The sequence below is a fragment of the Osmerus eperlanus genome, chromosome 1 (assembly GCF_963692335.1).
Source record: "Osmerus eperlanus chromosome 1, fOsmEpe2.1, whole genome shotgun sequence".
NCBI classification, from domain to species: Eukaryota; Metazoa; Chordata; class Actinopteri; order Osmeriformes; family Osmeridae; genus Osmerus; species Osmerus eperlanus.
In genome coordinates this window covers 386,018-405,343 of record NC_085018.1, presented here as the reverse complement: position 1 = coordinate 405,343, position 19,326 = coordinate 386,018, and the positions used below count along the sequence as shown (strand labels likewise).

Sequence of the window (19,326 nt, the reverse complement as noted above, 5' to 3'; positions counted from 1 at the left end):
AAAGTTAACATTATCAGTCAACAACATTCACATTCAAACAACCATAGCTTGTCAATGTCATAGACAGCTGTCTTAAAATCAAGACTAGCTAACGTAATACTTATACAAAGAAAGTTACAAAGAAAGTTAAGTTCCATTACATTTTGCATGAACGGAGTAAACAAATCTTCGTGTCATCATTCGTGCTGTAAGTGTGTTCGCTTCTTGTCATGAACATTCTTAATTCTCAGTAGTCTGTGTAAGAATTACATAACTGTCTTACATCAATGTCATATTTATTGCTATGTGAAACGTTAGTGTGTTAGTATGTAAAACATAAATTTTTGCACTACCAAGACAGTCTCTGTGTCAAAATGTTTGTCTTGATCCCAATTGCGTTGCTTGTATCTCCGCGAACGTTCGGTTTTATGGTTTAGGCAGGATTTAATTTTTTGTGGCAAATAGTGTAGCTAACGGTAACTAACTAACTAGCTAGCCATAATCATAAACGTCAGGACGTCACAACTCACACAACGCCTTTTCACACAATGCATGCGTTCATAACAAGGCCTGCACAATAAATACAAGCTGTGAGTCAGTGAAGAACTTAACATCTACCTGGAGTTCAGAGAGCACACATGAACACATGACAAAGTGGCATGGAGGATGCAACCGCTGTAAACCCAGTGTTTAAAAAAATCCTAGTAAATCTTTCCATTTAATCTGTAGGATCCTCAACTTTTGTCTGTTTGCAATCATACATTTTGCTCCAGTCAAGCAACCTCACTCCCATTTGTGATATTACTGCCATTTAACACCGTTTGAGTGCAACATAATCTCAATTTTCGAATTCAGTGTCCGGTGTAAACCAAGACTAATTACTTATCAGGAATCTATTCTTTACGTTTTAACACACTGGGCTTGAGTGCAACATCTAACAATTGATTTAAGTAAATAAAAGTAGGTCTATGTGCACTGATAGCTATTTGGAGCTCTAATATAAAATTAGCTGAGTCCTCTCATGTCAGGGAATACCTTTTCTAGCCCCCTCAGCTCAGTCACTGACCAAGGATTATAAAGGTACATAGTCTGTAATGTATCAGGACCTGGATATGCACACATAGGGGACATTGATAGCTGTGGGTCCAAATGATAGGTACAGGCCTTTTGTGTTTGGGGCTCTCTTTCTCTGCTTGATTGATGAGGGGTCTGAGCTGAATGCTTCTCTTTGCTATGCTCTTCCTCTGTGTCCATTGTCCTCATTAATTAATTCATCCTCAATAATTTTTTTCTAAGCAATAATAAACTAATGGCTCTGACAATGTTGCTATAGCTGCAGCTCTGCAAAGGAGAGCTTGTTAGGAGAAACAGCAGGTCAGGCTCAGCCAGTACAGAACCTACTAGAGTAGTAGTTAACTGTTTAGCTCATCCCCCCTCACATTTGCTGTGGTGCTGGTGTCTGCAGGTTACTTGGCCGCTTTCTCTAGTAGGTTCTGTACTGTCTGAGCCTGACCTGCTGTTTCTCCTAACAAGCTCTCCTTTGCAGAGCTGCAGCTATAGCAACATTGTCAGAGCCATTAGTTTATTATTGCTTATTTTGGTTAATATAGGAGCTCTAGATATAGCGATAAAGATTTAAGTTCACTTTGTATTGTCATTATTTACGTTGTGTTAGTGTGCCCCTACAGGAAGCTCCTGTGCCACGTGGTGCAGTGACCCAGGCCGGGGTGTGGCAGGTGTACGCAAAAACAGTCATTGACCGTGTCGGCGGGTCAACGTGAGACGGGATGCGTTATGCCTCCCGCGTTACAGTTTTTCTCGATTGCTTAAGCACGATTTTGATAGTTTTGTTTTGTTTTTCAAAACACCTCACACAATTAGCACAACCACACACCCAATGAGCAAAACACCTCAGATCCTTTGCAAAATGAAACACGCTTGCAAAAACTATACACTAATTTAACAAAACCATATTTTGTTACCATATGAAACACACACGTTGCATATGACTTAATTCTGTTTGTACCAGTTACACACTGCTGTTGCAAACCTAAAACACTTTTGGCAATTCTACTTATCAGTGATTAGAGTAGTGTAAGTGAAGTACACAGAGAAAGTGCAAATATACAATAAATTCACCACTAAATTCAAGACTACACAAGACCGATGCTGCAGACTGATGAAAATATAATTTATTTGTCTCCATATACCCAAATTTGTCAACATGGAGAATCACAACAAAACGTGTCTCAGTTTTCATAACTGCATACTGTGTAAGCTATCGGACAAACATAACATTGTATCCATAACCAAAAAAAAAGATCTGAAAAAAACAAAATACAGTACAGAAAATGCTATACATCATCTCTCCGCCTAGCTGGATCTGGCCAGAGAATTTCATCGACATCACAGGCAATATCCTCATTGGCAAGGCAACGTGGGAAGAACCGTCTGGACTGTCGAATCCATCCTTGTACTGCCGCAGCGTCGATTTGGTCACAGGCCTCCTCCATGGCCTGAATGAGGGGTACCTGAGCCTGGGGCCGGAGATCGTACACCTTCCACCGCCATGCCGAGAAAAACTCTTCAATTGGGTTAAGAAACGGAGAGTATGGTGGAAGGTAAATATTTGTGAACTGTGGATGGTGTTGAAACCAGTTCTGGACCAGAGCAGAGCGGTGGAATGACACATTGTCCCAGACGACAATGTATTGCATCTGGTGCATGTGGTTTACTGCAGTGATGATGTTTTGCAATCGGTCCAAAAATGTGAGGATGTGAGCTGTGTTATAAGGGCCCATATTGGCATGATGGAGGAGGACCCCATTCTGGGTGATGGCAGCACAAAGGGTGATGTTACCCCCACGTTGCCCTGGGACATTGATGATAGCCCTCTGGCCAATGATATTTCTGCCTCTCCTTCTAACTTTTGTGAGGTTGAACCCTGCCTCATCTGTATATATAAATTCCTGAGGGATTGCCTCAGCATCCATCTGTAAAACTCTCTGAAATACAGTGAAAGACAAGATTGTGTAGTTCAGCATAGATTTAGTATACAGTACATTTACATGTAAAAAGGTATGCAACATTAGAATGCTAAAGTGAACAATACACACCTCCACATACTCATGCCGCAGCCGTTTGACCCTCTCTGAGTTACGCTCAAAAGGCACTCGATAAATCTGTTTCATCATAACCTGATTTTTGGTCAGGATGCGTGCCAGTGTAGAAAGAGAGACCTGATTGACATCATGGAAAATGGCATGGTCGCCAATAATGTTGGCTTGGATTTCTCTGAGCCTTATTGCATTATTGGCCAGAACCATGTTACGTAACAATCTCTCTTTCTTGCTCTTGGTTGAATATGGGCGCCCTTCCTCCTTGTCATGCTCGACCCTCAATCCTATGTAGAACAAAATACATGTAACCTACTGTAAAATGTCACAGGAAGGGGTATCAAAAGTGCTGATATGGTGCATACAATAAGCAGCTGTAAACAGATTATTTTGTACCTGTTTTCTCGTCGAAAGGTCCTAATGACAGATGCCACTGTGAATCTGCTAAGATTTGTCTGAACTCGTAGTCCAGCCTCCCTCAGCGTCAACCCATGGTTTACTACATGGTCAACAAGTGTGGCGCGAATGTCATCAGACAAATTTGGTCCTCTTCTTTGAGCCTCTCCTGCTTCAGGTCTTCCTCTACCTCCACCTTGGCCTCTACCTCGGCCTCTACCTCTACCTCTGGCACGGCCTCTGGCACGGCCTCTGCCTCTTCTTCCTTCTGCTTCTGCTCCTCCTCCTCCTCCGTGGATTCCCCCTCTCACCCTCACTCCTCTCCCTCTGATTCCTTCCATTTTGGTTGAAGATAGGTGAACTCACCTATTGCATTTGTATAGTGCTTAAACCTGATTGGTGTGTGTACAATTAAGCAATCATGTGTTTGCGCACCTGATGGCTGTATTTAACCAATTGCCACATAGGTATGGTAATTTGACTGTCAGTGCTTTGTAATTGCAAGGAAGTGACATCTTGATATACTTCTGTGTCTAATGCATACAAGTGTGTTTAGTGTTTTGCAAATCACTTGTGTGTATTGTTTCGCAAAAAGTGTGATGTTGACATGTGCTTATAGTGGTGCAAATCTGAGCCGTTGTTTTGCTCCTTGACTGAAGGTTTTGATAATTGTGTAATACTTTTGATTTTAGTGTTTATCCAATCGTAAAAAAATGTAATTTCACATTCAAAATGCACTAAAACTACCAAATCACTTCATACATGTCTCAAATCAACTCATTCTTCCATAACACTAGCAAAGGTTGACAGCCAACAAACATACTTTGTCCCCCACAAAACAATGACCTAAAGATCACTAACAAAAGGTAGCATTATACAATGTTTTCTTATGTAAAACAAGGACACCTCTCTACTGTTTAGAATTCACTGCAATATATGTTACTGGAATGAATCAGACATGATGCAGTATGCTTCAATATGTCTTTTTTCAATATGTCAATATTTCTTTTTTTTCTCACTAATTCCAGAATACAAGAATTTGTATACACACCATCCACTGATACAGATACAATAGGAATGCTACTGTAATCTTTCTGCATCCACATCACATATTATGTCATCTAGGGCAATACACCTAGGAAAGAATCTTCTGGCATGCTTGATCCATCCCTGGCAATGTCCAGGCATCCAGCATTCATTGCGTCCAGGAGGGACATTTGATCATGTGGATGGTGGTCATACAGTAAACCTTCCACCTCCATGAGGAAAATAATTATTCTATGGGGTTGAGGAATGGAGAGTAAGGTGGGAAGAAAAGTGACACCATTCTGGGATGGGCTGCAAACCACTCGGTGACTGCACGGGAGTGGTGAAATGCCACATTGTCCCATACAAATGTTGGCTGATTTCTTCTCTCTGCATCCCTTTCCTCACCTAGCACAACCCTTCCGTAGAGATCATTTTATAGTATTTTATTTTTTGATTCAAAATATATTTAATTACAATATTACTGTAGAAATGTAGCAAATTTCTGTCTTATTCAGTTTTGTATTATGTTATTGTTTTGAACTGAAGTTTAACAGTTTTGAAAACAGTATGTTAGCATGTGCAAATTGGCCTGTAGGTACATAGAGTTTTGGCAGTTGTTGTGTCGAAGTGAGAAAAGAATGAATGTAATTTGAAAGATGTAGTCATTGAATGCATTTTGTGCCAAAACAATGATAAATGATCCACAGTTTAGCCCACATATACTTCTGTTGTGCTCACTGTGTGAAGAGTTTTGAAAACATGACTTAAGTATTGAGAAATGTGTCCTAGCGACAGGAAAAAATTGTAAGATCAGGAACAGAACAATAACATCCAGAAATCAGCAAACTATATGGATAACATTTTTCGATTTCAAGTTTTTCAATTTATTGCAACAAACGTGCTCACAAACTTACCTTTAACTCCATCCGTGAAATAATTCGCGATTTAGTATTTTTGACCCTCTGAACTTACTGTTGGACAGCCTGGGCATGAGATGGGAGTGCATGAGATGGGAGGGCATGAGACGGGAGGCTGCAGGCTGCAGCCATACCCAGCTCGTTTCCACAGCACCTGCTGACCTGGGTGGGGGGAGGGCCAAAGCCATGCAGCATGCCTCGTTGGCGCAGTAGGCAGCGCGTCAGTCTCATAATCTGAAGGTCGTGAGTTCGAGCCTCACACGGGGCAGGTATTTTAGAAAAAGTAGGACATTGTCACATCTGTTTCAACATGTTAGGGACGTACGGCAGAGGGTGTTTTAAGCTAGTGATCTTCAGCCAGCTACCGGGCTGCTCTTTTTTCCCCGCCGATACACAGCAAAGTGTCTACTGCTGTTCCCACAGCACCTGCTGACCTGGGAGGGCTACAGCCATGCAGCATGCCTCGTTGGCGCAGTAGGCAGCGCGTCAGTCTCATAATCTGAAGGTCGTGAATTCGAGCCTCACACGGGGCAGGTATTTTAGAAAAAGTAGGACATTGTCACATCTGTTTCAACATGTTAGGGACGTACGGCAGAGCTTGTTTGAAGCTAGTGATCTACAGCCAGCTACCGGTGTCTAGCGCCGTTTCCACAGCACCTGCTCACCTGGGTGGGGGGAGGACCACAGCCCGCAGTGTGCCTCCTTGGCGCAGTAGGCAGCGCGTCAGTCTCATAATCTGAAGGTTGTGAGTTCGAGCCTCACACGGGGCAGGTATTTTAGAAAAAGTAGGACATTGTCACATCTGTTTCAACATGTTAGGGACGTACGGCAGAGGGTGTTTGAAGCTAGTGATCTTCAGCCAGCTACCGGGCTGCTCTTTTTTCCCCGCCGATACACAGCAAAGCGTCCAGTGCTGTACCTTCAGAATCTGCTGACCTGGGTTGGGGGAGGGCTACAGCCATGCAGCATGCCTCGTTGGCGCAGTAGGCAGCGCGTCAGTCTCATAATCTGAAGGTCGTGAGTTCGAGCCTCACACGGGGCAGGTATTTTAGAAAAAGTAGGACATTGTCACATCTGTTTCAACATGTTAGGGACGTACGGCAGAGGGTGTTTGAAGCTAGTGATCTTCAGCCAGCTACCGGGCTGCTCTTCTTTCCCCGCCGATACACAGCAAAGCGTCCAGTGCTGTTCCCTCAGAATCTGCTGACCTGGGTTGGGGGAGGGCCAAAGCCATGCAGCATGCCTCGTTTGCGCAGTAGGCAGCGCGTCAGTCTCATAATCTGAAGGTCGTGAGTTCGAGCCTCACACGGGGCAGGTATTTTAGAAAAAGTAGGACATTGTCACATCTGTTTCAACATGTTAGGGACGTACGGCAGAGCTTGTTTGAAGCTAGTGATCTACAGCCAGCTACCGGTGTCTAGCGCCGTTTCCACAGCACCTGCTCACCTGGGTGGGGGGAGGGCCACAGCCTGCAGTGTGCCTCGTTGGCGCAGTAGGCAGCGCGTCAGTCTCATAATCTGAAGGTCGTGAGTTCGAGCCTCACACGGGGCAGGTATTTTAGAAAAAGTAGGACATTGTCACATCTGTTTCAACATGTTAGGGACGTACGGCAGAGGGTGTTTGAAGCTAGTGATCTTCAGCCAGCTACCGGGCTGCTCTTTTTTCCCCGCCGATACACAGGAAAGCATCTAGTGCTGTTCCCACAGCATCTGCTGACCTGGGTGGGGGGAGGGCCAAAGCCATGCAGCATGCCTCGTTGGCGCAGTAGGCAGCGCGTCAGTCTCATAATCTGAAGGTCGTGAGTTCGAGCCTCACACGGGGCAGGTATTTTAGAAAAAGTAGGACATTGTCACATCTGTTTCAACATGTTAGGGACGTACGGCAGAGGGTGTTTGAAGCTAGTGATCTTCAGCCAGCTACCGGGCTGCTCTTTTTTCCCCGCCGATACACAGCAAAGCGTCCAGTGCTGTACCTTCAGAATCTGCTGACCTGGGTTGGGGGAGGGCTACAGCCATGCAGCATGCCTCGTTGGCGCAGTAGGCAGCGCGTCAGTCTCATAATCTGAAGGTCGTGAGTTCGAGCCTCACACGGGGCAGGTATTTTAGAAAAAGTAGGACATTGTCACATCTGTTTCAACATGTTAGGGACGTACGGCAGAGGGTGTTTGAAGCTAGTGATCTTCAGCCAGCTACCGGGCTGCTCTTTTTTCCCCGCCGATACACAGCAAAGCGTCCAGTTCTGTACCTTCAGAATCTGCTGACCTGGGTTGGGGGAGGGCTACAGCCATGCAGCATGCCTCGTTGGCGCAGTAGGCAGCGCGTCAGTCTCATAATCTGAAGGTCGTGAATTCGAGCCTCACACGGGGCAGGTATTTTAGAAAAAGTAGGACATTGTCACATCTGTTTCAACATGTTAGGGACGTACGGCAGAGGGTGTTTGAAGCTAGTGATCTTCAGCCAGCTACCGGGCTGCTCTTTTTTCCCCGCCGATACACAGCAAAGCGTCTACTGCTGTTCCCACAGCACCTGCTGACCTGGGAGGGCTACAGCCATGCAGCATGCCTCGTTGGCGCAGTAGGCAGCGCGTCAGTCTCATAATCTGAAGGTCGTGAATTCGAGCCTCACACGGGGCAGGTATTTTAGAAAAAGTAGGACATTGTCACATCTGTTTCAACATGTTAGGGACGTACGGCAGAGGGTGTTTGAAGCTAGTGATCTTCAGCCAGCTACCGGGCTGCTCTTTTTTCCCCGCCGATACACAGGAAAGCATCTAGTGCTGTTCCCACAACATCTGCTGACCTGGGTGGGGGGAGGGTCCAAAGCCATGCAGCATGCCTTGTTGGCGCAGTAGGCAGCGCGTCAGTCTCATAATCTGAAGGTCGTGAGTTCGAGCCTCACACGGGGCAGGTATTTTAGAAAAAGTAGGACATTGTCACATCTGTTTCAACATGTTAGGGACGTACAGCAGAGGGTGTTTGAAGCTAGTGATCTTCAGCCAGCTACCGGGCTGCTCTTTTTTCCCCGCCGATACACAGCAAAGCGTCTAGTGCTGTTCCCTCAGCATCTGCTGACCTGGGTGGGGGGAGGGCCAAGGCCATGCAGCATGCCTCGTTGGCGCAGTAGGCAGCGCGTCAGTCTCATAATCTGAAGGTCGTGAGTTCGAGCCTCAAACGGGGCAGGTATTTTAGAAAAAGTAGGACATTGTCACATCTGTTTCAACATGTTAGGGACTTACGGCAGAGGGTGTTTGAAGCTAGTGATCTTCAGCCAGCTACCGGGCTGCTCTTTTTTCCCCGCCGATACACAGGAAAGCATCTAGTGCTGTTCCCACAGCATCTGCTGACCTGGGTGGGGGGAGGGCCAAAGCCATGCAGCATGCCTCGTTGGCGCAGTAGGCAGCGCGTCAGTCTCATAATCTGAAGGTCGTGAATTCGAGCCTCACACGGGGCAGGTATTTTAGAAAAAGTAGGACATTTGTCACATCTGTTTCAACATGTTAGGGACGTACGGCAGAGGGTGTTTGAAGCTAGTGATCTTCAGCCAGCTACCGGGCTGCTCTTTTTTCCCCGCCGATACACAGGAAAGCATCTAGTGCTGTTCCCACAACATCTGCTGACCTGGGTGGGGGGAGGGCCAAGGCCATGCAGCATGCCTCGTTGGCGCAGTAGGCAGCGCGTCAGTCTCATAATCTGAAGGTCGTGAGTTCGAGCCTCACACGGGGCAGGTATTTTAGAAAAAGTAGGACATTGTCACATCTGTTTCAACATGTTAGGGACTTACGGCAGAGGGTGTTTGAAGCTAGTGATCTTCAGCCAGCTACCGGGCTGCTCTTTTTTCCCCGCCGATACACAGGAAAGCATCTAGTGCTGTTCCCACAGCATCTGCTGACCTGGGTGGGGGGAGGGCCAAAGCCATGCAGCATGCCTCGTTGGCGCAGTAGGCAGCGCGTCAGTCTCATAATCTGAAGGTCGTGAGTTCGAGCCTCACACGGGGCAGGTATTTTAGAAAAAGTAGGACACTGTCACATCTGTTTCAACATGTTAGGGACGTACGGCAGAGGGTGTTTGAAGCTAGTGATCTTCAGCCAGCTACCGGGCTGCTCTTTTTTCCCCGCCGATACACAGCAAAGCGTCTACTGCTGTTCCCACAGCACCTGCTGACCTGGGAGGGCTACAGCCATGCAGCATGCCTCGTTGGCGCAGTAGGCAGCGCGTCAGTCTCATAATCTGAAGGTCGTGAATTCGAGCCTCACACGGGGCAGGTATTTTAGAAAAAGTAGGACATTGTCACATCTGTTTCAACATGTTAGGGACGTACGGCAGAGGGTGTTTGAAGCTAGTGATCTTCAGCCAGCTACCGGGCTGCTCTTTTTTCCCCGCCGATACACAGGAAAGCATCTAGTGCTGTTCCCACAACATCTGCTGACCTGGGTGGGGGGAGGGTCCAAAGCCATGCAGCATGCCTCGTTGGCGCAGTAGGCAGCGCGTCAGTCTCATAATCTGAAGGTCGTGAGTTCGAGCCTCACACGGGGCAGGTATTTTAGAAAAAGTAGGACATTGTCACATCTGTTTCAACATGTTAGGGACGTACAGCAGAGGGTGTTTGAAGCTAGTGATCTTCAGCCAGCTACCGGGCTGCTCTTTTTTCCCCGCCGATACACAGGAAAGCATCTAGTGCTGTTCCCACAACATCTGCTGACCTGGGTGGGGGGAGGGCCAAGGCCATGCAGCATGCCTCGTTGGCGCAGTAGGCAGCGCGTCAGTCTCATAATCTGAAGGTCGTGAGTTCGAGCCTCACACGGGGCAGGTATTTTAGAAAAAGTAGGACATTGTCACATCTGTTTCAACATGTTAGGGACTTACGGCAGAGGGTGTTTGAAGCTAGTGATCTTCAGCCAGCTACCGGGCTGCTCTTTTTTCCCCGCCGATACACAGGAAAGCATCTAGTGCTGTTCCCACAGCATCTGCTGACCTGGGTGGGGGGAGGGCCAAAGCCATGCAGCATGCCTCGTTGGCGCAGTAGGCAGCGCGTCAGTCTCATAATCTGAAGGTCGTGAGTTCGAGCCTCACACGGGGCAGGTATTTTAGAAAAAGTAGGACACTGTCACATCTGTTTCAACATGTTAGGGACGTACGGCAGAGGGTGTTTGAAGCTAGTGATCTTCAGCCAGCTACCGGGCTGCTCTTTTTTCCCCGCCGATACACAACAAAGCGTCTACTGCTGTTCCCACAGCACCTGCTGACCTGGGAGGGCTACAGCCATGCAGCATGCCTCGTTGGCGCAGTAGGCAGCGCGTCAGTCTCATAATCTGAAGGTCGTGAATTCGAGCCTCACACGGGGCAGGTATTTTAGAATAAGTAGGACATTGTCACATCTGTTTCAACATGTTAGGGACGTACGGCAGAGGGTGTTTGAAGCTAGTGATCTTCAGCCAGCTACCGGGCTGCTCTTTTTTCCCCGCCGATACACAGGAAAGCATCTAGTGATGTTCCCACAGCATCTGCTGACCTGGGTGGGGGGAGGGCCAAAGCCATGCAGCATGCCTCGTTGGCGCAGTAGGCAGCGCGTCAGTCTCATAATCTGAAGGTCGTGAATTCGAGCCTCACACGGGGCAGGTATTTTAGAAAAAGTAGGACATTTGTCACATCTGTTTCAACATGTTAGGGACGTACGGCAGAGGGTGTTTGAAGCTAGTGATCTTCAGCCAGCTACCGGGCTGCTCTTTTTTCCCCGCCGATACACAGGAAAGCATCTAGTGCTGTTCCCACAACATCTGCTGACCTGGGTGGGGGGAGGGCCAAGGCCATGCAGCATGCCTCGTTGGCGCAGTAGGCAGCGCGTCAGTCTCATAATCTGAAGGTCGTGAGTTCGAGCCTCACACGGGGCAGGTATTTTAGAAAAAGTAGGACATTGTCACATCTGTTTCAACATGTTAGGGACTTACGGCAGAGGGTGTTTGAAGCTAGTGATCTTCAGCCAGCTACCGGGCTGCTCTTTTTTCCCCGCCGATACACAGGAAAGCATCTAGTGCTGTTCCCACAGCATCTGCTGACCTGGGTGGGGGGAGGGCCAAAGCCATGCAGCATGCCTCGTTGGCGCAGTAGGCAGCGCGTCAGTCTCATAATCTGAAGGTCGTGAGTTCGAGCCTCACACGGGGCAGGTATTTTAGAAAAAGTAGGACACTGTCACATCTGTTTCAACATGTTAGGGACGTACGGCAGAGGGTGTTTGAAGCTAGTGATCTTCAGCCAGCTACCGGGCTGCTCTTTTTTCCCCGCCGATACACAGCAAAGCGTCTACTGCTGTTCCCACAGCACCTGCTGACCTGGGAGGGCTACAGCCATGCAGCATGCCTCGTTGGCGCAGTAGGCAGCGCGTCAGTCTCATAATCTGAAGGTCGTGAATTCGAGCCTCACACGGGGCAGGTATTTTAGAAAAAGTAGGACATTGTCACATCTGTTTCAACATGTTAGGGACGTACGGCAGAGGGTGTTTGAAGCTAGTGATCTTCAGCCAGCTACCGGGCTGCTCTTTTTTCCCCGCCGATACACAGGAAAGCATCTAGTGCTGTTCCCACAACATCTGCTGACCTGGGTGGGGGGAGGGTCCAAAGCCATGCAGCATGCCTCGTTGGCGCAGTAGGCAGCGCGTCAGTCTCATAATCTGAAGGTCGTGAGTTCGAGCCTCACACGGGGCAGGTATTTTAGAAAAAGTAGGACATTGTCACATCTGTTTCAACATGTTAGGGACGTACAGCAGAGGGTGTTTGAAGCTAGTGATCTTCAGCCAGCTACCGGGCTGCTCTTTTTTCCCCGCCGATACACAGGAAAGCATCTAGTGCTGTTCCCACAACATCTGCTGACCTGGGTGGGGGGAGGGCCAAGGCCATGCAGCATGCCTCGTTGGCGCAGTAGGCAGCGCGTCAGTCTCATAATCTGAAGGTCGTGAGTTCGAGCCTCACACGGGGCAGGTATTTTAGAAAAAGTAGGACATTGTCACATCTGTTTCAACATGTTAGGGACTTACGGCAGAGGGTGTTTGAAGCTAGTGATCTTCAGCCAGCTACCGGGCTGCTCTTTTTTCCCCGCCGATACACAGGAAAGCATCTAGTGCTGTTCCCACAGCATCTGCTGACCTGGGTGGGGGGAGGGCCAAAGCCATGCAGCATGCCTCGTTGGCGCAGTAGGCAGCGCGTCAGTCTCATAATCTGAAGGTCGTGAGTTCGAGCCTCACACGGGGCAGGTATTTTAGAAAAAGTAGGACACTGTCACATCTGTTTCAACATGTTAGGGACGTACGGCAGAGGGTGTTTGAAGCTAGTGATCTTCAGCCAGCTACCGGGCTGCTCTTTTTTCCCCGCCGATACACAACAAAGCGTCTACTGCTGTTCCCACAGCACCTGCTGACCTGGGAGGGCTACAGCCATGCAGCATGCCTCGTTGGCGCAGTAGGCAGCGCGTCAGTCTCATAATCTGAAGGTCGTGAATTCGAGCCTCACACGGGGCAGGTATTTTAGAATAAGTAGGACATTGTCACATCTGTTTCAACATGTTAGGGACGTACGGCAGAGGGTGTTTGAAGCTAGTGATCTTCAGCCAGCTACCGGGCTGCTCTTTTTTCCCCGCCGATACACAGGAAAGCATCTAGTGATGTTCCCACAGCATCTGCTGACCTGGGTGGGGGGAGGGCCAAAGCCATGCAGCATGCCTCGTTGGCGCAGTAGGCAGCGCGTCAGTCTCATAATCTGAAGGTCGTGAGTTCGAGCCTCACACGGGGCAGGTATTTTAGAAAAAGTAGGACACTGTCACATCTGTTTCAACATGTTAGGGACGTACGGCAGAGGGTGTTTGAAGCTAGTGATCTTCAGCCAGCTACCGGGCTGCTCTTTTTTCCCCGCCGATACACAGCAAAGCGTCTACTGCTGTTCCCACAGCACCTGCTGACCTGGGAGGGCTACAGCCATGCAGCATGCCTCGTTGGCGCAGTAGGCAGCGCGTCAGTCTCATAATCTGAAGGTCGTGAATTCGAGCCTCACACGGGGCAGGTATTTTAGAAAAAGTAGGACATTGTCACATCTGTTTCAACATGTTAGGGACGTACGGCAGAGGGTGTTTGAAGCTAGTGATCTTCAGCCAGCTACCGGGCTGCTCTTTTTTCCCCGCCGATACACAGGAAAGCATCTAGTGCTGTTCCCACAACATCTGCTGACCTGGGTGGGGGGAGGGTCCAAAGCCATGCAGCATGCCTCGTTGGCGCAGTAGGCAGCGCGTCAGTCTCATAATCTGAAGGTCGTGAGTTCGAGCCTCACACGGGGCAGGTATTTTAGAAAAAGTAGGACATTGTCACATCTGTTTCAACATGTTAGGGACGTACAGCAGAGGGTGTTTGAAGCTAGTGATCTTCAGCCAGCTACCGGGCTGCTCTTTTTTCCCCGCCGATACACAGGAAAGCATCTAGTGCTGTTCCCACAACATCTGCTGACCTGGGTGGGGGGAGGGCCAAGGCCATGCAGCATGCCTCGTTGGCGCAGTAGGCAGCGCGTCAGTCTCATAATCTGAAGGTCGTGAGTTCGAGCCTCACACGGGGCAGGTATTTTAGAAAAAGTAGGACATTGTCACATCTGTTTCAACATGTTAGGGACTTACGGCAGAGGGTGTTTGAAGCTAGTGATCTTCAGCCAGCTACCGGGCTGCTCTTTTTTCCCCGCCGATACACAGGAAAGCATCTAGTGCTGTTCCCACAGCATCTGCTGACCTGGGTGGGGGGAGGGCCAAAGCCATGCAGCATGCCTCGTTGGCGCAGTAGGCAGCGCGTCAGTCTCATAATCTGAAGGTCGTGAGTTCGAGCCTCACACGGGGCAGGTATTTTAGAAAAAGTAGGACACTGTCACATCTGTTTCAACATGTTAGGGACGTACGGCAGAGGGTGTTTGAAGCTAGTGATCTTCAGCCAGCTACCGGGCTGCTCTTTTTTCCCCGCCGATACACAACAAAGCGTCTACTGCTGTTCCCACAGCACCTGCTGACCTGGGAGGGCTACAGCCATGCAGCATGCCTCGTTGGCGCAGTAGGCAGCGCGTCAGTCTCATAATCTGAAGGTCGTGAATTCGAGCCTCACACGGGGCAGGTATTTTAGAATAAGTAGGACATTGTCACATCTGTTTCAACATGTTAGGGACGTACGGCAGAGGGTGTTTGAAGCTAGTGATCTTCAGCCAGCTACCGGGCTGCTCTTTTTTCCCCGCCGATACACAGGAAAGCATCTAGTGATGTTCCCACAGCATCTGCTGACCTGGGTGGGGGGAGGGCCAAAGCCATGCAGCATGCCTCGTTGGCGCAGTAGGCAGCGCGTCAGTCTCATAATCTGAAGGTCGTGAATTCGAGCCTCACACGGGGCAGGTATTTTAGAAAAAGTAGGACATTTGTCACATCTGTTTCAACATGTTAGGGACGTACGGCAGAGGGTGTTTGAAGCTAGTGATCTTCAGCCAGCTACCGGGCTGCTCTTTTTTCCCCGCCGATACACAGGAAAGCATCTAGTGCTGTTCCCACAACATCTGCTGACCTGGGTGGGGGGAGGGCCAAAGCCATGCAGCATGCCTCGTTGGCGCAGTAGGCAGCGCGTCAGTCTCATAATCTGAAGGTCGTGAGTTCGAGCCTCACACGGAGCAGGTATTTTAGAAAAAGTAGGACATTGTCACATCTGTTTCAACATGTTAGGGACGTACAGCAGAGGGTGTTTGAAGCTAGTGATCTTCAGCCAGCTACCGGGCTGCTCTTTTTTCCCCGCCGATACACAGCAAAGCATCTAGTGCTGTTCCCTCAGCATCTGCTGACCTGGGTGGGGGGAGGGCCAAGGCCATGCAGCATGCCTCGTTGGCGCAGTAGGCAGCGCGTCAGTCTCATAATCTGAAGGTCATGAGTTCGAGCCTCACACAGGGCAGGTATTTTAGAAAAAGTAGGACATTGTCACATCTGTTTCAACATGTTAGGGACGTACAGCAGAGGGTGTTTGAAGCTAGTGATCTTCAGCCAGCTACCGGGCTGCTCTTTTTTCCCCGCCGATACACAGCAAAGCGTCTAGTGCTGTTCCCTCAGCATCTGCTGACCTGGGTGGGGGGAGGGCCAAGGCCATGCAGCATGCCTCGTTGGCGCAGTAGGCAGCGCGTCAGTCTCATAATCTGAAGGTCCTGAGTTCGAGCCTCACACGGGGCAGGTATTTTAGAAAAAGTAGGACATTGTCACATCTGTTTCAACATGTTAGGGACGTACAGCAGAGGGTGTTTGAAGCTAGTGATCTTCAGCCAGCTACCGGGCTGCTCTTTTTTCCCCGCCGATACACAGCAAAGCGTCTAGTGCTGTTCCCTCAGCATCTGCTGACCTGGGTGGGGGGAGGGCCAAGGCCATGCAGCATGCCTCGTTGGCGCAGTAGGCAGCGCGTCAGTCTCATAATCTGAAGGTCGTGAATTCGAGCCTCACACGGGGCAGGTATTTTAGAAAAAGTAGGACATTGGCACATCTGTTTCAACAGGTTAGGGACGTACGGCAGAGGGTGTTTGAAGCTAGTGATCTTCAGCCAGCTACCGGGCTGCTCTTTTTTCCCCGCCGATACACAGCAAAGCGTCTAGTGCTGTTCCCTCAGCATCTGCTGACCTGGGTGGGGGGAGGGCCAAGGCCATGCAGCATGCCTCGTTGGCGCAGTAGGCAGCGCGTCAGTCTCATAATCTGAAGGTCGTGAATTCGAGCCTCACACGGGGCAGGTATTTTAGAAAAAGTAGGACATTGGCACATCTGTTTCAACAGGTTAGGGACGTACGGCAGAGGGTGTTTGAAGCTAGTGATCTTCAGCCAGCTACCGGGCTGCTCTTTTTTCCCCGCCGATACACAGCAAAGCGTCTACTGCTGTTCCCACAGCACCTGCTGACCTGGGAGGGCTACAGCCATGCAGCATGCCTCGTTGGCGCAGTAGGCAGCGCGTCAGTCTCATAATCTGAAGGTCGTGAATTCGAGCCTCACACGGGGCAGGTATTTTAGAAAAAGTAGGACATTGTCACATCTGTTTCAACATGTTAGGGACGTACGGCAGAGGGTGTTTGAAGCTAGTGATCTTCAGCCAGCTACCGGGCTGCTCTTTTTTCCCCGCCGATACACAGGAAAGCATCTAGTGCTGTTCCCACAGCATCTGCTGACCTGGGTGGGGGGAGGGCCAAAGCCATGCAGCATGCCTCGTTGGCGCAGTAGGCAGCGCGTCAGTCTCATAATCTGAAGGTCGTGAATTCGAGCCTCACACGGGGCAGGTATTTTAGAAAAAGTAGGACATTGTCACATCTGTTTCAACATGTTAGGGACGTACGGCAGAGGGTGTTTGAAGCTAGTGATCTTCAGCCAGCTACCGGGCTGCTCTTTTTTCCCCGACGATACACAGCAAAGCGTCTACTGCTGTTCCCACAGCACCTGCTGACCTGGGAGGGCTACAGCCATGCAGCATGCCTCGTTGGCGCAGTAGGCAGCGCGTCAGTCTCATAATCTGAAGGTCGTGAATTCGAGCCTCACACGGGGCAGGTATTTTAGAAAAAGTAGGACATTGTCACATCTGTTTCAACATGTTAGGGACGTACGGCAGAGGGTGTTTGAAGCTAGTGATCTTCAGCCAGCTACCGGGCTGCTCTTTTTTCCCCGCCGATACACAGGAAAGCATCTAGTGCTGTTCCCACAGCATCTGCTGACCTGGGTGGGGGGAGGGCCAAAGCCATGCAGCATGCCTCGTTGGCGCAGTAGGCAGCGCGTCAGTCTCATAATCTGAAGGTCGTGAATTCGAGCCTCACACGGGGCAGGTATTTTAGAAAAAGTAGGACATTGTCACATCTGTTTCAACATGTTAGGGACGTACGGCAGAGGGTGTTTGAAGCTAGTGATCTTCAGCCAGCTACCGGGCTGCTCTTTTTTCCCCGCCGATACACAGCAAAGCGTCTACTGCTGTTCCCACAGCACCTGCTGACCTGGGAGGGCTACAGCCATGCAGCATGCCTCGTTGGCGCAGTAGGCAGCGCGTCAGTCTCATAATCTGAAGGTCGTGAATTCGAGCCTCACACGGGGCAGGTATTTTAGAAAAAGTAGGACATTTGTCACATCTGTTTCAACATGTTAGGGACGTACGGCAGAGGGTGTTTGAAGCTAGTGATCTTCAGCCAGCTACCGGGCTGCTCTTTTTTCCCCGCCGATACACAGGAAAGCATCTAGTGCTGTTCCCACAACATCTGCTGACCTGGGTGGGGGGAGGGCCAAAGCCATGCAGCATGCCTCGTTGGCGCAGTAGGCAGCGCGTCAGTCTCATAATCTGAAGGTCGTGAGTTCGAGCCTCACACGGGGCAGGTATTTTAGAAAAAGTAGGACATTGTCACATCTGTTTCAACATGTTAGGGACGTACAGCAGAGGGTGTTTGAAGCTAGTGATCTTCAGCCAGCTACCGGGCTGCTCTTTTTTCCCCGCCGATACACAGGAAAGCATCTAGTGCTGTTCCCACAACATCTGCTGACCTGGGTGGGGGGAGGGCCAAGGCCATGCAGCATGCCTCGTTGGCGCAGTAGGCAGCGCGTCAGTCTCATAATCTGAAGGTCGTGAGTTCGAGCCTCACACGGGGCAGGTATTTTAGAAAAAGTAGGACATTGTCACATCTGTTTCAACATGTTAGGGACTTACGGCAGAGGGTGTTTGAAGCTAGTGATCTTCAGCCAGCTACCGGGCTGCTCTTTTTTCCCCGCCGATACACAGGAAAGCATCTAGTGCTGTTCCCACAGCATCTGCTGACCTGGGTGGGGGGAGGGCCAAAGCCATGCAGCATGCCTCGTTGGCGCAGTAGGCAGCGCGTCAGTCTCATAATCTGAAGGTCGTGAGTTCGAGCCTCACACGGGGCAGGTATTTTAGAAAAAGTAGGACACTGTCACATCTGTTTCAACATGTTAGGGACGTACGGCAGAGGGTGTTTGAAGCTAGTGATCTTCAGCCAGCTACCGGGCTGCTCTTTTTTCCCCGCCGATACACAACAAAGCGTCTACTGCTGTTCCCACAGCACCTGCTGACCTGGGAGGGCTACAGCCATGCAGCATGCCTCGTTGGCGCAGTAGGCAGCGCGTCAGTCTCATAATCTGAAGGTCGTGAATTCGAGCCTCACACGGGGCAGGTATTTTAGAATAAGTAGGACATTGTCACATCTGTTTCAACATGTTAGGGACGTACGGCAGAGGGTGTTTGAAGCTAGTGATCTTCAGCCAGCTACCGGGCTGCTCTTTTTTCCCCGCCGATACACAGGAAAGCATCTAGTGATGTTCCCACAGCATCTGCTGACCTGGGTGGGGGGAGGGCCAAAGCCATGCAGCATGCCTCGTTGGCGCAGTAGGCAGCGCGTCAGTCTCATAATCTGAAGGTCGTGAGTTCGAGCCTCACACGGGGCAGGTATTTTAGAAAAAGTAGGACACTGTCACATCTGTTTCAACATGTTAGGGACGTACGGCAGAGGGTGTTTGAAGCTAGTGATCTTCAGCCAGCTACCGGGCTGCTCTTTTTTCCCCGCCGATACACAGCAAAGCGTCTACTGCTGTTCCCACAGCACCTGCTGACCTGGGAGGGCTACAGCCATGCAGCATGCCTCGTTGGCGCAGTAGGCAGCGCGTCAGTCTCATAATCTGAAGGTCGTGAATTCGAGCCTCACACGGGGCAGGTATTTTAGAAAAAGTAGGACATTGTCACATCTGTTTCAACATGTTAGGGACGTACGGCAGAGGGTGTTTGAAGCTAGTGATCTTCAGCCAGCTACCGGGCTGCTCTTTTTTCCCCGCCGATACACAGGAAAGCATCTAGTGCTGTTCCCACAACATCTGCTGACCTGGGTGG

At 49.7% G+C, this 19,326-nt stretch overlaps 51 non-coding genes across 51 annotated transcripts; all 51 read left to right on the top strand.

Moving 5' to 3' along the window:
* Nucleotides 1-5,632: 5,632 nt before the first annotated feature.
* trnam-cau (transfer RNA methionine (anticodon CAU)) lies at nt 5,633-5,705 on the top strand. Its single transcript has one exon. It is a non-coding gene; the product is annotated as a tRNA-Met (tRNA).
* A 192-nt stretch (nt 5,706-5,897) lies between these two features.
* trnam-cau (transfer RNA methionine (anticodon CAU)) lies at nt 5,898-5,970 on the top strand. Its single transcript has one exon. It is a non-coding gene; the product is annotated as a tRNA-Met (tRNA).
* A 164-nt stretch (nt 5,971-6,134) lies between these two features.
* Nucleotides 6,135-6,207, top strand: trnam-cau (transfer RNA methionine (anticodon CAU)). The gene has a single exon. It is a non-coding gene; the product is annotated as a tRNA-Met (tRNA).
* A 199-nt stretch (nt 6,208-6,406) lies between these two features.
* On the top strand, nt 6,407-6,479 carry trnam-cau (transfer RNA methionine (anticodon CAU)). Its single transcript has one exon. It is a non-coding gene; the product is annotated as a tRNA-Met (tRNA).
* Nucleotides 6,480-6,678: 199 nt separating this feature from the next.
* On the top strand, nt 6,679-6,751 carry trnam-cau (transfer RNA methionine (anticodon CAU)). Its single transcript has one exon. It is a non-coding gene; the product is annotated as a tRNA-Met (tRNA).
* Nucleotides 6,752-6,915: 164 nt separating this feature from the next.
* Nucleotides 6,916-6,988, top strand: trnam-cau (transfer RNA methionine (anticodon CAU)). The gene has a single exon. It is a non-coding gene; the product is annotated as a tRNA-Met (tRNA).
* Nucleotides 6,989-7,187: 199 nt separating this feature from the next.
* trnam-cau (transfer RNA methionine (anticodon CAU)) lies at nt 7,188-7,260 on the top strand. The gene has a single exon. It is a non-coding gene; the product is annotated as a tRNA-Met (tRNA).
* A 199-nt stretch (nt 7,261-7,459) lies between these two features.
* Nucleotides 7,460-7,532, top strand: trnam-cau (transfer RNA methionine (anticodon CAU)). The gene has a single exon. It is a non-coding gene; the product is annotated as a tRNA-Met (tRNA).
* Nucleotides 7,533-7,731: 199 nt separating this feature from the next.
* On the top strand, nt 7,732-7,804 carry trnam-cau (transfer RNA methionine (anticodon CAU)). Its single transcript has one exon. It is a non-coding gene; the product is annotated as a tRNA-Met (tRNA).
* Nucleotides 7,805-7,996: 192 nt separating this feature from the next.
* Nucleotides 7,997-8,069, top strand: trnam-cau (transfer RNA methionine (anticodon CAU)). The gene has a single exon. It is a non-coding gene; the product is annotated as a tRNA-Met (tRNA).
* A 200-nt stretch (nt 8,070-8,269) lies between these two features.
* trnam-cau (transfer RNA methionine (anticodon CAU)) lies at nt 8,270-8,342 on the top strand. The gene has a single exon. It is a non-coding gene; the product is annotated as a tRNA-Met (tRNA).
* A 199-nt stretch (nt 8,343-8,541) lies between these two features.
* trnam-cau (transfer RNA methionine (anticodon CAU)) lies at nt 8,542-8,614 on the top strand. The gene has a single exon. It is a non-coding gene; the product is annotated as a tRNA-Met (tRNA).
* Nucleotides 8,615-8,813: 199 nt separating this feature from the next.
* On the top strand, nt 8,814-8,886 carry trnam-cau (transfer RNA methionine (anticodon CAU)). The gene has a single exon. It is a non-coding gene; the product is annotated as a tRNA-Met (tRNA).
* Nucleotides 8,887-9,086: 200 nt separating this feature from the next.
* Nucleotides 9,087-9,159, top strand: trnam-cau (transfer RNA methionine (anticodon CAU)). The gene has a single exon. It is a non-coding gene; the product is annotated as a tRNA-Met (tRNA).
* Nucleotides 9,160-9,358: 199 nt separating this feature from the next.
* trnam-cau (transfer RNA methionine (anticodon CAU)) lies at nt 9,359-9,431 on the top strand. The gene has a single exon. It is a non-coding gene; the product is annotated as a tRNA-Met (tRNA).
* A 192-nt stretch (nt 9,432-9,623) lies between these two features.
* Nucleotides 9,624-9,696, top strand: trnam-cau (transfer RNA methionine (anticodon CAU)). The gene has a single exon. It is a non-coding gene; the product is annotated as a tRNA-Met (tRNA).
* Nucleotides 9,697-9,896: 200 nt separating this feature from the next.
* Nucleotides 9,897-9,969, top strand: trnam-cau (transfer RNA methionine (anticodon CAU)). The gene has a single exon. It is a non-coding gene; the product is annotated as a tRNA-Met (tRNA).
* A 199-nt stretch (nt 9,970-10,168) lies between these two features.
* Nucleotides 10,169-10,241, top strand: trnam-cau (transfer RNA methionine (anticodon CAU)). The gene has a single exon. It is a non-coding gene; the product is annotated as a tRNA-Met (tRNA).
* A 199-nt stretch (nt 10,242-10,440) lies between these two features.
* trnam-cau (transfer RNA methionine (anticodon CAU)) lies at nt 10,441-10,513 on the top strand. The gene has a single exon. It is a non-coding gene; the product is annotated as a tRNA-Met (tRNA).
* A 192-nt stretch (nt 10,514-10,705) lies between these two features.
* Nucleotides 10,706-10,778, top strand: trnam-cau (transfer RNA methionine (anticodon CAU)). Its single transcript has one exon. It is a non-coding gene; the product is annotated as a tRNA-Met (tRNA).
* Nucleotides 10,779-10,977: 199 nt separating this feature from the next.
* Nucleotides 10,978-11,050, top strand: trnam-cau (transfer RNA methionine (anticodon CAU)). Its single transcript has one exon. It is a non-coding gene; the product is annotated as a tRNA-Met (tRNA).
* A 200-nt stretch (nt 11,051-11,250) lies between these two features.
* Nucleotides 11,251-11,323, top strand: trnam-cau (transfer RNA methionine (anticodon CAU)). Its single transcript has one exon. It is a non-coding gene; the product is annotated as a tRNA-Met (tRNA).
* Nucleotides 11,324-11,522: 199 nt separating this feature from the next.
* Nucleotides 11,523-11,595, top strand: trnam-cau (transfer RNA methionine (anticodon CAU)). Its single transcript has one exon. It is a non-coding gene; the product is annotated as a tRNA-Met (tRNA).
* Nucleotides 11,596-11,787: 192 nt separating this feature from the next.
* On the top strand, nt 11,788-11,860 carry trnam-cau (transfer RNA methionine (anticodon CAU)). Its single transcript has one exon. It is a non-coding gene; the product is annotated as a tRNA-Met (tRNA).
* A 200-nt stretch (nt 11,861-12,060) lies between these two features.
* Nucleotides 12,061-12,133, top strand: trnam-cau (transfer RNA methionine (anticodon CAU)). The gene has a single exon. It is a non-coding gene; the product is annotated as a tRNA-Met (tRNA).
* Nucleotides 12,134-12,332: 199 nt separating this feature from the next.
* trnam-cau (transfer RNA methionine (anticodon CAU)) lies at nt 12,333-12,405 on the top strand. Its single transcript has one exon. It is a non-coding gene; the product is annotated as a tRNA-Met (tRNA).
* A 199-nt stretch (nt 12,406-12,604) lies between these two features.
* trnam-cau (transfer RNA methionine (anticodon CAU)) lies at nt 12,605-12,677 on the top strand. Its single transcript has one exon. It is a non-coding gene; the product is annotated as a tRNA-Met (tRNA).
* A 192-nt stretch (nt 12,678-12,869) lies between these two features.
* Nucleotides 12,870-12,942, top strand: trnam-cau (transfer RNA methionine (anticodon CAU)). Its single transcript has one exon. It is a non-coding gene; the product is annotated as a tRNA-Met (tRNA).
* Nucleotides 12,943-13,141: 199 nt separating this feature from the next.
* trnam-cau (transfer RNA methionine (anticodon CAU)) lies at nt 13,142-13,214 on the top strand. Its single transcript has one exon. It is a non-coding gene; the product is annotated as a tRNA-Met (tRNA).
* Nucleotides 13,215-13,406: 192 nt separating this feature from the next.
* Nucleotides 13,407-13,479, top strand: trnam-cau (transfer RNA methionine (anticodon CAU)). The gene has a single exon. It is a non-coding gene; the product is annotated as a tRNA-Met (tRNA).
* A 200-nt stretch (nt 13,480-13,679) lies between these two features.
* trnam-cau (transfer RNA methionine (anticodon CAU)) lies at nt 13,680-13,752 on the top strand. The gene has a single exon. It is a non-coding gene; the product is annotated as a tRNA-Met (tRNA).
* Nucleotides 13,753-13,951: 199 nt separating this feature from the next.
* On the top strand, nt 13,952-14,024 carry trnam-cau (transfer RNA methionine (anticodon CAU)). The gene has a single exon. It is a non-coding gene; the product is annotated as a tRNA-Met (tRNA).
* Nucleotides 14,025-14,223: 199 nt separating this feature from the next.
* trnam-cau (transfer RNA methionine (anticodon CAU)) lies at nt 14,224-14,296 on the top strand. The gene has a single exon. It is a non-coding gene; the product is annotated as a tRNA-Met (tRNA).
* A 192-nt stretch (nt 14,297-14,488) lies between these two features.
* Nucleotides 14,489-14,561, top strand: trnam-cau (transfer RNA methionine (anticodon CAU)). The gene has a single exon. It is a non-coding gene; the product is annotated as a tRNA-Met (tRNA).
* A 199-nt stretch (nt 14,562-14,760) lies between these two features.
* Nucleotides 14,761-14,833, top strand: trnam-cau (transfer RNA methionine (anticodon CAU)). Its single transcript has one exon. It is a non-coding gene; the product is annotated as a tRNA-Met (tRNA).
* A 200-nt stretch (nt 14,834-15,033) lies between these two features.
* Nucleotides 15,034-15,106, top strand: trnam-cau (transfer RNA methionine (anticodon CAU)). Its single transcript has one exon. It is a non-coding gene; the product is annotated as a tRNA-Met (tRNA).
* A 199-nt stretch (nt 15,107-15,305) lies between these two features.
* Nucleotides 15,306-15,378, top strand: trnam-cau (transfer RNA methionine (anticodon CAU)). Its single transcript has one exon. It is a non-coding gene; the product is annotated as a tRNA-Met (tRNA).
* A 199-nt stretch (nt 15,379-15,577) lies between these two features.
* Nucleotides 15,578-15,650, top strand: trnam-cau (transfer RNA methionine (anticodon CAU)). The gene has a single exon. It is a non-coding gene; the product is annotated as a tRNA-Met (tRNA).
* Nucleotides 15,651-15,849: 199 nt separating this feature from the next.
* On the top strand, nt 15,850-15,922 carry trnam-cau (transfer RNA methionine (anticodon CAU)). Its single transcript has one exon. It is a non-coding gene; the product is annotated as a tRNA-Met (tRNA).
* Nucleotides 15,923-16,121: 199 nt separating this feature from the next.
* Nucleotides 16,122-16,194, top strand: trnam-cau (transfer RNA methionine (anticodon CAU)). Its single transcript has one exon. It is a non-coding gene; the product is annotated as a tRNA-Met (tRNA).
* Nucleotides 16,195-16,386: 192 nt separating this feature from the next.
* Nucleotides 16,387-16,459, top strand: trnam-cau (transfer RNA methionine (anticodon CAU)). The gene has a single exon. It is a non-coding gene; the product is annotated as a tRNA-Met (tRNA).
* A 199-nt stretch (nt 16,460-16,658) lies between these two features.
* On the top strand, nt 16,659-16,731 carry trnam-cau (transfer RNA methionine (anticodon CAU)). Its single transcript has one exon. It is a non-coding gene; the product is annotated as a tRNA-Met (tRNA).
* Nucleotides 16,732-16,923: 192 nt separating this feature from the next.
* trnam-cau (transfer RNA methionine (anticodon CAU)) lies at nt 16,924-16,996 on the top strand. The gene has a single exon. It is a non-coding gene; the product is annotated as a tRNA-Met (tRNA).
* A 199-nt stretch (nt 16,997-17,195) lies between these two features.
* trnam-cau (transfer RNA methionine (anticodon CAU)) lies at nt 17,196-17,268 on the top strand. The gene has a single exon. It is a non-coding gene; the product is annotated as a tRNA-Met (tRNA).
* Nucleotides 17,269-17,460: 192 nt separating this feature from the next.
* On the top strand, nt 17,461-17,533 carry trnam-cau (transfer RNA methionine (anticodon CAU)). Its single transcript has one exon. It is a non-coding gene; the product is annotated as a tRNA-Met (tRNA).
* A 200-nt stretch (nt 17,534-17,733) lies between these two features.
* trnam-cau (transfer RNA methionine (anticodon CAU)) lies at nt 17,734-17,806 on the top strand. The gene has a single exon. It is a non-coding gene; the product is annotated as a tRNA-Met (tRNA).
* Nucleotides 17,807-18,005: 199 nt separating this feature from the next.
* trnam-cau (transfer RNA methionine (anticodon CAU)) lies at nt 18,006-18,078 on the top strand. Its single transcript has one exon. It is a non-coding gene; the product is annotated as a tRNA-Met (tRNA).
* A 199-nt stretch (nt 18,079-18,277) lies between these two features.
* trnam-cau (transfer RNA methionine (anticodon CAU)) lies at nt 18,278-18,350 on the top strand. Its single transcript has one exon. It is a non-coding gene; the product is annotated as a tRNA-Met (tRNA).
* Nucleotides 18,351-18,542: 192 nt separating this feature from the next.
* Nucleotides 18,543-18,615, top strand: trnam-cau (transfer RNA methionine (anticodon CAU)). The gene has a single exon. It is a non-coding gene; the product is annotated as a tRNA-Met (tRNA).
* A 199-nt stretch (nt 18,616-18,814) lies between these two features.
* trnam-cau (transfer RNA methionine (anticodon CAU)) lies at nt 18,815-18,887 on the top strand. The gene has a single exon. It is a non-coding gene; the product is annotated as a tRNA-Met (tRNA).
* Nucleotides 18,888-19,079: 192 nt separating this feature from the next.
* On the top strand, nt 19,080-19,152 carry trnam-cau (transfer RNA methionine (anticodon CAU)). The gene has a single exon. It is a non-coding gene; the product is annotated as a tRNA-Met (tRNA).
* The last annotated feature ends 174 nt before the right edge of the window (nt 19,153-19,326 follow it).